The following is a 17,347-nucleotide window of genomic DNA, read 5'->3' as shown; positions in this document are numbered from 1 at the left end:
CCAAAAAAAGAAAAAAACGCTTGTAAGAACTTGTATACGTAAGCGAAGTAGAGAAATCGCAATTTGATGACTATTTCAAATGCAATAAATAAAACGATATACACTCATTTTATTTAACCACTTAATACTAATTTATTATTTTAATTTTTCTTAATAAATTAATTTTGTTTAAACAAATCTTAGTGAAGCTTTCTTATTGATTCAACTCACGGTCATGGTGCAAAATACCAGCTGTCATAAAAGTCCTAATATACTTGTCATCAAAACTCCACCCATAGGGAGTACGACAACTTCAGTAGCAGTGGTGACCGATCTCCGCCACATCAACATAGATGATTTTGCTAATGAGGAAAACTTGATGAACGGATGGGATGACACCATCAATTGCTACTACATCAACGGAGACCTAATAAGTCTTTATAAATTTCTTAATTTTTCTTTTACCAACCACCTAAAATTGTTCAAGTTTTGAGCTTTTGTGGTCCCTAATTCAGAAGATGCTCGAAATGATTGTTAAGAAAATTATAGATTTTATGAAAAGTAAAAAAAAAATCAATATAATAGATGATTTAAGGATTAATAGTAAAATTAATTTGAATTTTATTTAATTTGTGATCTTCAAGTATAAGATATTAGTATCAAAATAAAATAAAACTGAATTGAGTCAATGTATATTATATATTCATATAGATAAATCCAAATAAGGGAAGGATGATATGAGGGGAAAAAGAGTAAAATTAGGATTTAAGTCATCTATGTGGAGGTGGGGTGTGTTTGGTGTGCACATGTGTAGTCCATGTGGAATTTCGCACACACATGGATGATTTTGTTAAACAGAAGGGCAAGTGTGGTCCAATAGTTAGATGAGAAAGACATTTTGAGCTGAAATATAGTTTAAGGGTATAAGCTATTTCAAATAGTTTAAGGGTAGTTTTGACCATTTCCCATTGTCATCTATGTGGAAGTGGGGTCTGTTTGGCGTGTGCATGCGGCGTCCATATGACATTTAACATACATGGATACTTTCGTTAACTAAAAGGATAGGTGTGGCCTAATAGTTTGTCGGGAATGATATTTTTTAGCCGAAATATAATTTAAGAATATATATAAGTCATTTTAAAAAGTTTAAGGATAGTTTTGACCATTTTTCATTCTTTTTATCAAAATGATATGAAATTAGTCTTTCAATTAGTTGCATTGACTATAGTTTGTTAAATTATACACCTGCTAACATGAAAGTTTACTTCCACACTCTCTATTATGCATGTTAACGTTTCATGAAATATGTTTAACATTGGTACGAAGTTGACATTAAATTGGCATTAAATTTAATTTTCAAATTCATTGACTTTAATTGGTTAAATATTGAATGTAACTAGTTAAATTCCACATCTCTTAGTAGGAGATTTGTTTTCCAAACTCTTTTATTGTGTACATGAATTTGGTATAAAGTATGACTAATATTGGTATGAAACTTATTTAATTTTGGTATGCAATTGGTACACATTTTATTGGGAAAGCTATTTTTTGAATTCTCTCATTATGTTTATGATTGTGATATGAAACATGAATAATATTGATATGAGATTGACTTTATATTGATTTTTGACTGTGGTATGAAGTATGTTTAGCATTTATATGAAGATGATTTAATTTTTCTATGAAGTTGGTACACCTTTTTGTAGGAAAGTTATTTTTTTAAATTATCTCATTATGTATATGAACTATGAATATTATTGGTATGAAACTGACTTACTATTGATTTCTGATTGTAGTATGAATTATGTTCAACATTGGATTGAAATTGATTTATTTTGGTATGAAGTTGGTAATGCCTTTTTGTAGGAAAGTTAGTTGACAAAGGGAAGAGGTTCAAAATGCCCTAAACTATATGAAAGGAACAAAAATATCCTTCTTTTATAGTTTGACTCAAAATTTTCTTACCGTCAATACTTTGGTTCAAAAATATCATGTCAGTCAATACTTTGATCCAAAAATGCTCCTATAATTACTAAATGGGTCAAAATGCCCTTTTCCAAATAAGTATATTTTGCTTAAACACATTTTCTTCTTCATTAAAATATTATTAAAGAAGTTCTCTCTCTTTTAAAATCACTTTAACAAATAAAAATACAGGAAATCTTTTTCTTCCTAATCTTATCTTATCAATTAAAATAGAATAGCTTCATGTACTATTTTGACATATAATATATATCATATGTATAAGATCATCGAATATCCATCATTAATTTATATTTATATAACTATAAAATAACATAATAAAATAAGAAATATTTTCATTTTTATTTTTTCTGAATTGAAGTAAGAAAAACGTTTGCTTATTTTAAAAAATATTATTAGAAAAAGAATGTGTTAAAAAAGAAAATAAATGATATATTTATTTGATAAAATGAGCATTTTTAACCAAACTAATAATAAGGGCATTTTTGGACAAAGTATTGATAGGAAGGATATTTTTTGACCAAACTACAAATAGGTTTTTTTTTGTTCCTTTCAATCTCGATCCTCCAAGCTGCAACTGTTCAACAAAGGAGGCTTTTAATGATGGATCCCATTGCAATCAGTGAGCTTACCTTAATCACCACAGATCAATCGGCCAAAATAAGCATGAGTGGTTACAATATTCTAAATTTCTTATATATATATATATAAATATATGTGCGTGCGTGTGTGTTGCATCTAGTAAATTCAATGGCTTACGCTAGGGATCCTTGAGTAGTCCAATGACTTGACAAGAAATATAAAGATTTTAGACGTCCTATTTCATTTTTTTAACTTATATTGTGAAGATAGGTTTATAAGAAATTAAGAACGACCATGACGTCCGGTGAACTAGTAACCTAAACAAATCTGGTGCTAGTGGCGATATGATGGTTCAAGAATATGATGGGAATGGACATAGGTGCCTAATAGGGGGATTAAGAGATCAAGGTGAATGGAGGAGTACAAACCTTGAGGGGCAAGCCAAAGACAAAGGCCAAGGTTGCCCAAAAAGTGAGGCTACTGCCTCAACTGTCACGATCATGTCAATGACTCGTGCTTACGACTACGGGCAAGTAGGAGGCTGGTGAAGATGCCTTGACCATGGAAAATGATGGCATCTTGGACTAGCTACTGTCCAAGGCACCACGAGCCACTTCACGAATCGTGGTGCACTTTACGGAACGGGAGGCTGGTCTTGGTCTTGCCTTAGACACTTGGAGAATGGATAGTTTTCGAGGGGATACTACCGAAGGTACCTCGACCCACTTGACGGGCCGTGGAGCATGTTCACGGTCAAGGGGAGGTGGTCATAAAGATTAATTAGAATTTCCTAGGATTGCACATTGGGGGACGCTACTGCCCCACACTTCAGGAGCACCACCACAAGCCGTTGAGCACTTCAGGCTTGTGAAGTGGGGCGTGAAGGTTGGACGAGTTTTCAAAGTAAAGTTCATATTGGACATCCATTTTAAAAGTCCAACATAGTGATGGGTATTTCGGGGGTTGACTAAATATTGTTTTAATCTCATTTATCACTTAATTTCCACTTCAAAACCTAATCCCAAATTTAAACCAAGTACTCCCACTTCTCTTTACATTCTCTCTCTACCCCAACCTCCGTTGCAGAAATATTGAAGTTTCAAGAAGAAGACCCAATCTCCAAGTTTCTTACTCACATTAGTGGATAAAGTGTTCCTGAAGATATGGATTCTTTCACTCTTAGGATTCCCTCCACAAGAAGTCCATTCAAAGATGATTTCAAAATCACCCAAATTTAAGGGTTTCCTCTACATATGGGTTTTTTTCTAAAATTGAAATTGTGCATCAATTATGAAGAATTGTGATTTCTTAGGATGGTTTGTGTGTATAATGATGTAAATTGTTATGTTTCACTCGAATTCCCCATGGATTAATGTTCCTCCCCCAAATTCCATAAATTTTGGATCTTTCTTAATGAATTGGTTGGAAGTGATAATGTATCCATTGCTAGACTTGTGTTAATTATGTTATTATATTCATGGACTGCCTACTGTAATGTATTTTTGGGTTTTGATCAATTTCTTGAAGAATCCATAGATGTCTGTCTTCCCTTAACCCTAACCCTAACCTTTGGATAATGTAAATTTATGGTTACACATAATGAAATTCAGGGTGTTCGTGTATAATTGGTTATTGTATTATGAGGGTAATGGGTTGATGGGTGTATATATATAATTTATTTTGAAGTTAGTCATGAATAGATTTCATGAAGGCCATTGGCATGACCTTCAAGGTCATGAAATAGTTATTGCTATTATTTTACTGTGGGCTAATCTTGGGTAATGTTAGTTAATTCGAGAATGAGTGATGAAGTTATGGAGGTATGATCATGGTATGAATAATATGAATTGTGAGATTTTTATAGGTTTGTTACTATGTGGAATAGGATGTAATTCTCATATACATATTATGATTATGTTATGAAGTAATGATCTCACATAATGTTGGTTTTGATGAAAGAACTTTCTCATCACGTAACCTATGATCTATTTACATGTTATATAAGGGGGTTAAGCTCCTAGGACCTATCTTATGAACTAATGTTTAATGAAGACTTACTGGTTCTTTAAAAAAGTAATTTAGCTTAGCACCGAGTAAACTTGACAATGAGAGGCGTTCCTTCACATTGGAAGAGAGGTTCACACTATGTTCTCTCATGAGGTGGAAATTGCAACGCTTATTAGTATAAAGAGGGTTTCTAGTAAAAACCTCCTAGTTCCTTAACTATGTGCCCTCATGGGAAACCTAGATAGTGGATCCACCTATATGCTATTATGATGTATATGTTCTACCTTGTCAATTAGAATGCCCTCCTTTCGGTTTGAGGGGATAACACCGGATTTCTATGTTTAGATCACATGGTTTATTATCGGTTATGGCAAAGTTTCCCGAAAGTAAAATGAATGAACGAATGAAAGTAAGAATATGAATTCTATCTAGGACTACTTTAGGGATATCACTTAGTGTAGATAAGGGAATGAGAATTTACCTATACATGGAACAAGTGGACCTTGAGGGGAGTTCTAGGAGGGGTCTTTAAGTATACATGATATATTTTATGTTGTTCTTACACGATAATGGTTTAACTTGTTATACATAATGTTGGTATAAATTGGTATATATGTTTTTTATTACACTTTTTATGAATTTATATGAGGGCAAGACAATGCTTATGGTCAGTTTGCTAAATTACTTGGTTTGTAGGGGGGTAATGGGGATTCATATAGACATTGCACTAGTTGTCTTGGATTAGGATTGTGAGTAAGGTATTATGTTATGTTGATTAAATGTATTCTAAATATGATTTGTGGATTGTGGCTTTATAATGATGTACTCTTGAACATGAATATTGATATAGTTCATTGTTTTTGTGTTATGGACTTGTATATGCTTGGAATGTGAATAAAGGCTTTTAAAAGGGTATTTATCATATTTATACTAAAATGTCCTTTTGTGCATGTTTTCCTAATGCTTTATTTGCATATATCCATACATAGTACATGTGGTTATATACTAACCCATATTCTCTCTATTAAGGCCAAATTTCAAGAAGCATGGATAGATTCCCAAGTTGGTGAGTCCTCAAGTCTGAGGCCGAAACCTATCATTCTAGTTCTAACTATTTGATTATGTCTAAGATAATGTTCTATTTCTTATATTTTGAGACTTTATTGTAAGTTCTATATGAGACATATTGTAATAGTGTAAGGGCTATGTCCCAAATCTTGTACTCCTATGTTAGATGTTTATGTGTGAGACTATGTAGACTATTTGTGATATATGAAAAGTAGACTTTAACTTCAAATGTAAAGTTTTATTTTTTCTGTAATTTTCTACCTATGTAATGCAATGATGTATACTAAGGGTTTGTCTAAGGCCTCTAAGAGGATGAAGACGTCAGTTACCACTAGGGGGTGCTCCCCAGTCATTACAAACTGGGTATCAGAGCACGAGGTTGAATAAGCAAAGGAATGATATCTCACAAAACCACTTCTATGTAGAATATTCTTCATGATTATGAAGCCCTGATTATGAAGCGCGCCACACTTACAAATGAGAGTCTATGTGATGATTAAAAAATTCTCATTTTTCTTTGTATTCAAAGATCGTGCATCAAGAGTCATAACTCTATGTGTCCTTTTAATCTAATCTTTTTATTTTGGTTATAGACTATGGCTACTATAAGGGAAACCACAAGAAGAGTTGAAGAGAAGATTGCTAATGTAGGAGCTCCTCGCCAAGAAAACCAAGCTCCTCTTCAAGAGAAAGTTCCTGTAGGTGGCCAAGTTTCGGTCAATCCTCCGGTCATGTCGGATGGAGAGATAAAGGGAGATCAAGATGTAACTACTCATGTTCAAGCTATGACGGCTCAAGAAAACTGAGAAGTTGCACCCAAATGTTAGTACCATCGCTTCACCTTTGAGGGACTTCACAAGGATGATTCCTCCAATGTTTCTTGGGTCTAAGGTGAATGAAGATCCTCAAGAAATTCTTGATGAGGTTTATAAGATATTTAATGCTATAGGGGTGAGTTCAAATGAGAAGGTTGAGCTAGCCACTTACCAACTCAACGATGTGGCTCAAACGTTGTACACTGAATGGAAGGACAATAGGGTTTTCAAAGTGGGTCCCGTTAGTTGGGAAGTCTTTAGGAAGGCGTTTCTTGATAGGTTATTCTCAAGAGATAAAAGAGAGGCAAAAGTGGAAGAGTTCATTAAATTTCGTTAAGGAGATATGAGAGTTCAAAAATACTCTTGGAAATTCATCAAGTTGTCCAAGTATGCTGCTTCTTTGGTGTCTAATCCTAGAGATAAAATGACCATTTCTGACGGGTGTGTCCGAAGGTCTTGTGGAAGACTGTCAGGCTGCAATGATTCATGAAAACATGGACCTTTCTCATTTGATGATGTGTGTACAACAAGTTGAGGAGAGTAGGATTAAGAGGTGAAATAGGGATGCTAAGAGGGCACAGTCCTATAATGGAGGTGCTTCTAAGGGTAAGTTTGAAATCCAAGACAAGCCAAAGTTTAAGAAGAGATTGTCCAACCAAGTTCTTTCTAATTTCCCCAGGTCTAACAAGGATAGGGTGCCTAACCCTAAGCCTCAAGGGGGAAAAAGTGGTGGTTCACAGTGTGAGAAACCTAGTTGTACAAAATGTGGCAAGAAGCATATGGGTAAATATCTAATGGGTACAAATACTTGTTTTGGTTGTGTAAATAATGGTCATATGGTAAGGGAATGTTCCATGGACAAGAATCAAGGTAAGCAGAATAATCAAGAACAAGCAAGCAGTCCATGTTCCGATACTCCTAAGAAGAACCGCTTCTATTCCCTCAAATCTAGGGGTGATCAAGAGGGTTTTCCCCGATGTTGTTACCTGTATGTTTCAAGTATTTTCAATTAATGTTTATGCGTTGCTAGATCCCGGTGCTACTTTATCGTTTGTAACTTCTTTGGTAGCTATGAAGTTTGATATTCCCCCCGATGTCTTAGTTGAACCTTTTTCAGTTTCTACCCTGGTTGGTGACTGCATTAAGACTAAAAGAGTCTATAGGAGTTTCCCTATATGGTTTTAGAGTTACTTTGGTTGATTTGGTAGAACATGACATGTTAGACCTTTATGTCATATTGGGGATGAATTGTTTACATGCTTGTTTTGCTTCAATTGAATGTAGAGCTAGGGTTGTTAAATTCCGAATTCCAAATGAACCCATTTTAGAGTGGAAGGGGGGAATCTCAATCCCTAGAGGTCAAATCATTTCATTTCTAAAATCTTGTAAGATGATTTCTAAGGGATATCTCTATCATGTTTTGAGGGTCAAGGACCTTGAATACGAGACTCCTCTTTTAGAGTCGGTTCCCGTCAGTGAAGGATCTTCTGAAACTCTTCCCAATGACTAACCCAGAGTTCCTCCCGAACGAGAAATAGATTTCGGCATTGATTTGATGTCGGATACTCAACCTATATAATTACTTTTTATCGGATGGATCCAACCGAGTTGAAAGGGTTGAAAGCTCAACTCAAGGATTTGCTTGACAAGAGTCTCCAATACATGTTCAATCTAAAGGATTTAAGTCTCTAAAAAATAAAGTGGTTAGAGATTTTGAAAGACTATGACATGAGTGTTCTTTAACACCTAGGAAAAGCCAATGTGGTTGCGGATGTGTTGAGTCGAATGTCTCTGGGTAGTGTATCTCAAGTTGATGATGGTAAGAAAGAGTTAGTTAAAGATGTGCATAGATTGTCCCGGTTGGGTGTTCGACTTGAAGATTCTCCAAAAGGGGTTTCATGGTCCATTGATATACCGTGGTTTCACGGTATAATTAATACTTTTTCCTTAAGTTTAGTGTGTTCGAAATCCTTTTTGTGCTAATTTTGATATAAGTTTCTCTTTGTTTTGCAGGAAATCTGTCCAAAGCTGAATGCGGAGATTTTGAGCGAAAAATGCAGAAGAGACCACCTACGGAGCTTATGACGGTCCATCGTGCCTGTGACGGTCCGTAGGTGGCAGCGTAGTGCAGCTGCTGAGGGAAGATGGGGAAGTCTGACCAAGTGTGGGATTACGAAGCTTGTGACGGTCCGTCATGGCTATGACGGTCCGTCCTGCAGGTTCGTCGTGAAGATCAAAGAAGTGATCCCAGTACCTAGATTCCAAGAGTTGAAGTATTTTGAAACGAAGACCCTCGACGGACCGTTGTGCCTATAACGGTCCGTCATATTTGCCGTTGAGGGGAATGAAGAGAGCAGCAGAAGAAATTGCTAAATATGGGACGACGGAGTCCATGACGGTCCGTCGTGACCACGACGGTCCGTCGCGTGGTCCGTCGACCCAGCCGCGTTTTGGCATATTTCCAGCAATTAGAATCCTTGCTTAATTAGGTTTTGATTTTTTTATAAATAGTTCGAAAAACCTAATTTTTTAGGTTAGACTCTGCTAGATTAGACATCATATTATTAGACTTTGTGTATTAGCGTTTGATTTTTGGAGATTCTTACAAGTGATTTTTGGTGATTAATCAAGCAAATTTTCGGACTTTATTCTTTCTCATTGAAGTAAGTGCATGAATTCTTATTTAATATATTTGAATATTGCGTTTATGGCTATGAGTAACTAAACTCTATAACTAGGGTTGTGGGAACCATAGGCAAATAATGAGATAAACCCTAGCTAAAATAACAATTCTAGAATAGTATCTTGCATGTATTAATAATTCTTTCGATTAGAAGTCTTTTTAACGGATGATCAACGTTAGAACTCGCCTTAATGCTACTTGCCGGACCAAGGAGGTAGATAATAGGAAAAGAATTATTAACATAGATTTAGTGTATACTATCTAATAGGCTAGTATTGATTGGTACGAGGTAATAACTTAGTCAAATATCGAATACGATGTTTAATATGAGGTAAAGATAAAGGTTAGGAAAGCAACACACGTAGCCGGACTAAGGTGCGGAGTGAGATTTTCTAGATGCCGGACCAAGGATTTCGAAATACATAACTTATCACTTTGCATGCAAGATACTAGGAAAGAATTGTTATAGTTAGAATTATCAAGTTATGAACCTGTGGGGAACACGTAAACCCTAGTTACTTTGATTAATTGATTATAATTAAACTTTCAAAACTGTTAAGTGTCTCTTTCAATGTCGTTAGTTATTTTTACTCATTAGGAAATACAAACCCCCCTTTTTTATATTTTTACTTTCTAAGGAAGTCATTAACCGAACAATAGTAATAACAAGTTGAAGTTAAGTCTAGACTATTTTCCTCGTGGGAACGATCCCAACCTCACTAGTTGGGTTATTTACTTGACGCGACCGCTTTACTTCTCATTTGAGAAGTAAGTTTGAGCGTATCAAATTTTGGCGCCGCTGCCGGGGAATTTAGCTTTTAGATTAACTTGAACTTATTACTATAGTTTAGTTGATATTTACTTGATTTTACTTTGTTTTATTGTTTTTGATTTCCTTTCAGAACTATCCTCCTTGTATGCCAAATACACGGAGAGGAAGAGAACCCTTGTTTCCTTACGATCACGAGCTAGAGCGTACACTGCGCAATATGAATCGAAACTTGGGAATAAATGATGAGGATCCAAACCAGAACATCCCAGATCTAGTGGATGTTCATGGTCAGATGTTACCCGACGCTCCGGGTGAACATCAACAGAGGGACATAATCCCGTTCCATGGCCCCAATCATACTACAGAGGGTATGATAACATAGCAGACTCAGATGGGCCACTTGTCTTGCCCCCTCTACCCACAGGCCACACTTTTGTGGTGACTAGTAGCCTGATGCAAATGCTCACTGCCAGAGGTTTGTTTTCAGGGCTACCTTCTGAGGATCCACATGCCCATATAGCTAAGGTAAGGGCAGTGTGTAAAAGTTGTGTGGGGAGGCCTGATTTGGATCTAGATGTAATAGGTCTCAGAGTGTTTCCTCTCACTGACGGGAGAGGCTGCTATGTGGTTTACTGAGCTCCCATACAACTCCATCTTCACTTGGAACCAACTACGGGATGTCTTCTTAGCATGCTACTATCCGGTCTCCAAGAAATTTAACCACAAAGACAGGGTGAATAACTTTGTGGCACTACCAGGAGACTCCATTAGTAGTTCTTCGGATAGATTCACCTCATTCTTGAGAAGTGTTCCAAATCACCATATTGATGATGAGTCACTGAAGGAATACTTCTATCGGGGACAGGATGATACAATAAAGCGGTGTTGGACACTATAGCAGGTGGATCTTATGGAGAATGCCCTTATGCTGAGATTGCTGAGAAATTAGAGAAAATATCCCGTAACAACAAAGCTTGGAATACTAGGAAGTTCGATACAGGGAGAAACACCTTCGCAGTGCAGTCCACTCACAACCCAGCCACAGATGATATTCGTGAAGAAATGGCTCAGATGAGAACTGAGCTTGGGTTGGTACTAAAACATGTCACTGGGGGTGCAGAAAAGATTAATGCAGTCAACTACTTGGCTAAACCACCACCTCCAAACGATAAGTGTTATTATGAGGAGGATTCCTATGCAGTAAATGAACAGATGGGGGGTTTCCGACCAAGTGCCCAAGGCTCTAATCAGGAGAATTGGCTCCAAGGTCAAGGGAACCAAGGTCGGAACTATGGTAACTATAATCGTGAGGGTCATTATGTCCGAGATGGAAACTACAATCACGACAACAACTTCAACAGGGGTAACTATGGTAATAGAAACGACAGGAATGGACCCTATGTTACTCCTCAAAATCATGAAGTTACTCCTAGGGATGGTGGAGGTAGTATGTCGCGAGTTGAGGATATGTTGCATAAAATGATGAGGAGGTTCGATGCTAGTGATGAGCACAATAAAGAGTTGAGGAATGATTTAGCGGGTATTGGGCAAAAAGTTGATACACATGCAATATCGATTAAGCAACTTGAGTTACAATTGGCCCAATTATCTGCAACTGTGAACACACGGCAACCGGGCACTCTTCCTAGCAACACTGTCCAAAATCCGAAAAATGATGGACATTGTATGGCAATTACTACTCGCGGTGGCAAGTAAACCATTGACCCACCTATGCCATCTAATGAGAATAAGGTGACAAAAGATACTGATAAAGTGGTAAATGTTGATGCTGATTTAGAGGATAACATTGCAAAAGATGCTGAAGTGCCTAAAAAGGTAACTCCTATGCCTAGGCCACCACCCCCATTTCCTGAAAGATTAGTGAAAAAGACCGAGGATGGCAAATATCGGTGTTTTATAACAATGTTGAAGCAACTTTCTATCACTGTCCCTTTGGTAGAAGCTTTAGAACAAATGCCCGGTTACGCCAAGTTTATGAAAGATTTGGTCACAAAGAAAAGATCGGTTACTTTTGAGGATGATGATAGTTTATCTGGGTGCGTTCACTATTCCTTGTACAATCGGGCTATTACATTTTGCGAAAGCATTATGTGATCTGGGGCAAGCATAAATCTCATGCCCCTCTCAATTTACAAGAAGTTGGGTTTGGGTGACCCAAAGCCCACTGCGATGCGGCTACTGATGGCTGATCGAACAGTAAAACGGCCCATAGGGATACTTCATGATGTGCTAGTAAAAGTGGAGTCATTCATCTTTCCGGTTGATTTTGTTATTCTTGATTGTGAGGTTGATTTTGAAGTGCCTATTATCCTTGGGAGGCCATTCCTAGCTACGGGAAGAGCCTTAGTAGACATGGAAAAGGGGCAGATGAAATTTCGGTTGAACAATGAGGAAGTGACCTTTAATATTTGTAGGTCCATGAGGCAGAGTGGTGAGCTCTAATCAGCATCTGCTATATCCTACAACATGGGTGAGACATTTGAGGCACAAATAGAAGAACATCTAGGTGTCGAAGCATTAGTGGCAGTGATAATGAACTTTGATAGCGATTGCATTGAAGAGTATGAGTCATTAGTTGCGGCTCTTGACCGAGATGATGTTCGGTTTAAACCGAAGAAATTTGAGCTTGATATGAAAAATCGCGAGTCCCCACCCGCGAAACCATCGATAGAGGAGGCTCCAAAAGTTGAATTAAAAGCTCTCCCACCTCATCTTAGGTATGAATTCTTAGGAAATGGTGACACTTTGTCGGTAATCATTGCATCAGACCTGGATGAACAACAGGTTCATAGTTTGGTGAAGGTACTCAAAAGGTTCAAAAAAGCTATTGGGTTGACCATTGCGGACATTATTGGGATCCCTCCTGCTATTTGCTCTCATAAAATCCAACTCATGCCTGATCATAAGCCGAGTATTGAGCACCAGAGACGCTTGAATCCTCCTATGCAAGAGGTTGTGAAGAAGGAAATCATCAAGTGGTTGGATGCCGGAGTAATCTATCCAATCGCCGATAGTAGTTGGGTATGCCCGGTTCAGTGTGTACCTAAGAAAGGGGGAATGACTGTGGTCCCCAACGAAAAGAATGAACTTGTTCCAATGAGACCGGTTACTGGATGGAGGGTGTGTATGGATTACCGTAAACTGAACTCATGGACTGAAAAAGACCATTTTCCTATGCCCTTCATGGATCAGATGTTGGATAGACTTGCCGAAAAAGGTGGTATTGTTTTCTTGATGGATATTCGGGGTATAATCAGATTTCTATTGCACCAGAAGATCAAGAGAAAACCACTTTCACTTGTCCATATGGGACTTTTGCGTTCAGAAGAATGCCGTTTGGGTTGTGCAATGCACCCGCAACCTTTCAGAGATGTATGATGTCAATATTTTCTGACATGGTGGAGGATACTATAGAAGTTTTTATGGATGATTTTTCTGTGGTTGGTGACTCATTCGGGCGGTGTTTGACCAATTTATCTGAGGTTCTTAAGAGATGTGAAGACTGCAATTTGGTACCAAACTGGGAAAAGTGTCATTTCATGGTGAAAGAGGGTATTGTGTTGGGTCATCGCATTTCAGAAAAGGGCATAGAGGTTGATCGAGCTAAAGTTGAGGTAATAGAGAGACTTCCCCTGCTGATCTCTGTGAAAGGTGTGAGAAGATTTCTTGGGCATGCAGGTTTTTACCGGAGATTCATCAAAGACTTTTCAAAGATTGCACACCCATTGTGCAAATTGCTGGAGAAAGAATGTAAATTTTGTTTTGATGAATCCTGTCTTAAAGCATTCGGTGAGCTAAAACAAAAGTTAGTGCCTGCGCTTATCATTATTTCTCCGGATTGGAACAGTCCATTTGAGGTAATGTGCGATGCTAGTGGGGTGGCTCTTGGTGTAGTATTGGGACAGAGAAGAAACAAAATCCTTCACCCAATTTACTATGCTAGTAAAGCCCTAAATGAAGCTCAGAAGAACTACACAGTGACTGAGCAAGAACTCCTTGCAGTAGTCTTTGTTTTTGAGAAATTTCGCTCCTATTTGCTAGGTACTAGAGTTATAGTGCATACTGACCATTCAGCATTGAGATATTTGATGGCGAAGAAGGATGCGAAACCTAGGCTGATTCGTTGGGTATTACTGCTGCAAGAATTTGACTTTGAAGTGCTGGATAGAAAAGGGACTGAAAATCAAGTTGCTGATCATTTGTCTCGTCTAGAGGATGAAGCTATGAGAGAGTTAGGGGATAAGACTGACATTGATGATACTTTCCCCGATGAACATGTATTGGCTGCTTCACAAGACTTGATTCCATGGTTCGCAGATTTTGCGAACTATCTGGCTTGTGACATTGTTCCATTAGACTTGTCCTTTCATCAAAGGTAAAAGTTCATGTACGATGTGAAGAAGTTCTTTTGGGATGAACCATACTTGTATAGGAGTTGTGCCGACGGGCTTATTCGGCGTTGTGTGCCAGAATGTGAAATGTTGAGTGTGTTGGAGGCATGCCATTCTTCACCTGTTGGCGGACATCACAGTGGTATCCGAACCGCTCATAAGATATTACAATGTGGTTACTATTGGCCAACTCTTCATCAAGATGCTCATGGGTTTGCTAAAGCATGTGACAAATGTCAACGAGATGGTGGTATTTCAAGAAAGCAAGAGCTCCCTCTAAACCCCATTCTTGTGATTGAGTTATTTGATGTTTGGGGTATTGATTTTATGGGCCCTTTCGTGAGTTTTCATGGAATGAAGTACATTCTAGTAGCAGTTCATTATGTATCTAAATGGGTCGAAGCCATAGCCCTCGCAAACAATGAAGGGAAGAGTGTCACTGCATTCTTGAAAAAGAATATATTCTCCCGTTTTGGCACCCCAAGGGCCATTATTAGTGATGGGGGCTCCCATTTCTGCAATAGATTGTTCAAGGGGTTATTGGAGAAATACGGGGTTCGCCATAATGTGGCCACTCCTTACCACCCTCAAACTAGTGGGCAAGTTGAAGTATCGAATCGGGAGATCAAACAAATATTGTCCAAAACAGTGAATGCTAGTAGAACGGATTAGCCAAGGAGGCTTGATGATGCTCTTTGGGCCTACCGAACAACATATAAGACTCCCATAGGTATGTCTCCATACCAACTTGTATATGAGAAAGCTTGTCATCTTCCGGTTGAGTTAGAGCATAAAGCCATGTGGGCTATGAAGAAGTTAAAAATGGATTGGAGCGAAGCTGCAGAGCAACGGTTAAATGGGTTGAATGAACTTGATGAATTTCTCTTGAAAGCCTATGAAAGCTCAGACCTATACAAAGAAAAGATGAAGAAGTATCATGACAACAAAATTGAAAAACGAGAGTTTATGGTCGGCGATTTGGTGCTTTTATTCAATTCCAGCTTGCGCTTGTTTCCAGGCAAACTCAAGTCCAAATGGACTGGTCCTTACACGGTTACCAAACTATTCCCTCATGGAGCAGTTGAGTTGGAAACTAAGGAGGGTGTGCGGTTCAAGGTGAATGGACAGCGCATAAAAATCTATCTCGGGCATGCTGAATCGGCGAATGAAGTGATCGAGGCATACCATCTTGATGAAGTCTGAGAAATCAAGTGGCCCCAGTCGTGCCGCGACATTAAATAAGGCGCTTGTTGGGAGGCAACCCAATTCTTGTCGTTTTTATTGTAGTAAGGATAGCATTTTTCTACTAATGGGTTTTTAAATTTGGAGGCACATCACCAGGAAATTCTGCAGAAAACTACTCCGCAGCAGCCACTGACGAATACATCGACGGACCGTTGCGCATGCGACAGACCGTCGTATGCATCCGTCGTCCAGGTACGTTTTTCTGCTACGTTGAAATTAGGGCACACACGACGGAACCTACGACGGGTCGTCACAACTGTGATGGACCGTCTTCGGGGAACCGTCGCGTGATTAATGAATTATACCCGACCCGACCCGGCTGGACCCTTTTTCAAAATCTGACCGTTTAAACCCCCCAACCCCTCATTTTCACCCCATTAATTCCTTATTCCTCTCATCTCCCCTCTGTTTTCAACTTCCACATTTCCCCTTCACTGATCATTACCCCCACAATTCTCCAAAGCCTTAAAACTATCATCTACTAGTCGGAGCTGCTGCTGTAGGTGTCTACCCTGCCAACTGAGTCATTTTCCATTTGCTTTTTCTCCATTTCTAAGGTATGTGTCTCTAAATTTATACTCAATTTATCTTGTATTTTTGTGTATTAGTTAGTATTAGCTTAGTTCTTAGTCATATATTGTTTCCTTTGTATGATTATGTCTAAACCTAGGCTCAAAATGTTTGAATTTGCCATGTTGACAACCCTAGACATAGGTGATTTTGCATTAATTGTTTCCTAGGTAGTTGGGATAGACACATATAGGTCCACAACACTACAAGACCATATGGGTTCATCGGGGTTTCTTAAGGTATCTACAGTTCTGTCTCTGTCATTCAGAACGAGACCCCGATGACGGACCGTCATAGCCATGACGGACCGTCGTAGGGTCCGTTGCACAAGCCCTAGAACCCCTGTCCTACTGGACACATGTGACGGATCGTCGTCCTCGCGATGGTCCGTCCTGCATAACCGTCATGCTAGACAGAGATCCTTTTTCCAGGGGTCTCTCATTTTTTTTCCAAGTGTCCTTCAACGGACACTTGTGACGGACCGTCGTACCCACGACGGTCCGTCCTGCATGACCGTCATAGCAGTCAGAGACCCCTCTCCTAAGGGTCTCTATTTTTTCCCAAGTGTCCTACGACGGATATCTACAACGGACCGTCGTAACTGTGACGGTCCGTCCTGCACACACCGTCATGCTAGTCAAAGACCCTCTCTCAGGGTTCTCTATTTATACAGAGTCCAAGTACACCACGACGGACCTCACGACGGTCCGTCATAGTCACGACGAGCCGTCACCAGGCCCGTCGTGTGTCACTATTTATACAACATTTACATATTATTTTCACTGTTTTATATCGTATGGTTTCTCTTGTCTTGTTTGCCACTACTCGTACTAATAGTGATCCTTTGCAGGTACTATCTACTATGGCACCCAAGCAAGACCGAACTTACGCACGCGGGCGATCAAAGTCTGTTGCCCCATCTGTACGCTTGATCATCGGCTCTGATGATGAGCGGGACCCTGAGTATGTGCCCCCAGGCACTTCCGCCCCTTCCCGTGCTGCAAGTGCTCCCAGAGCCACACCCAAAAAGGTGGCGTCCGGCGTAGTCACTGCCTCCCAGTCTGATGAGGAGCGCACACTAACCGGCACACCCTTTGGGTCAGCCACAAATGAGGAAGGAGCGTCTGGCTCCATAGGAGTATCATGGTCCGAGGAGGCTTCAGGCTCTGCTGAGGTTCCCGCACCCGCCACTGCTGCAGCGTCGGCCTCGTCTGATGAGGCTGACAGTTCA

At 39.0% G+C, this 17,347-nt stretch overlaps 1 pseudogene; it reads left to right on the top strand.

Annotated features, from left to right (window-relative positions):
* Nucleotides 1-6,480: 6,480 nt before the first annotated feature.
* LOC138341925 (uncharacterized) lies at nt 6,481-15,948 on the top strand (annotated as a pseudogene).
* Nucleotides 15,949-17,347: the final 1,399 nt, after the last annotated feature.

The sequence above is a fragment of the Solanum lycopersicum genome, chromosome 2 (assembly GCF_036512215.1).
Source record: "Solanum lycopersicum chromosome 2, SLM_r2.1".
NCBI classification, from domain to species: domain Eukaryota; kingdom Viridiplantae; phylum Streptophyta; class Magnoliopsida; order Solanales; family Solanaceae; genus Solanum; species Solanum lycopersicum.
Note: the sequence above shows the minus strand (reverse complement) of the source record. Positions and strands in the feature narration are given on the sequence as shown.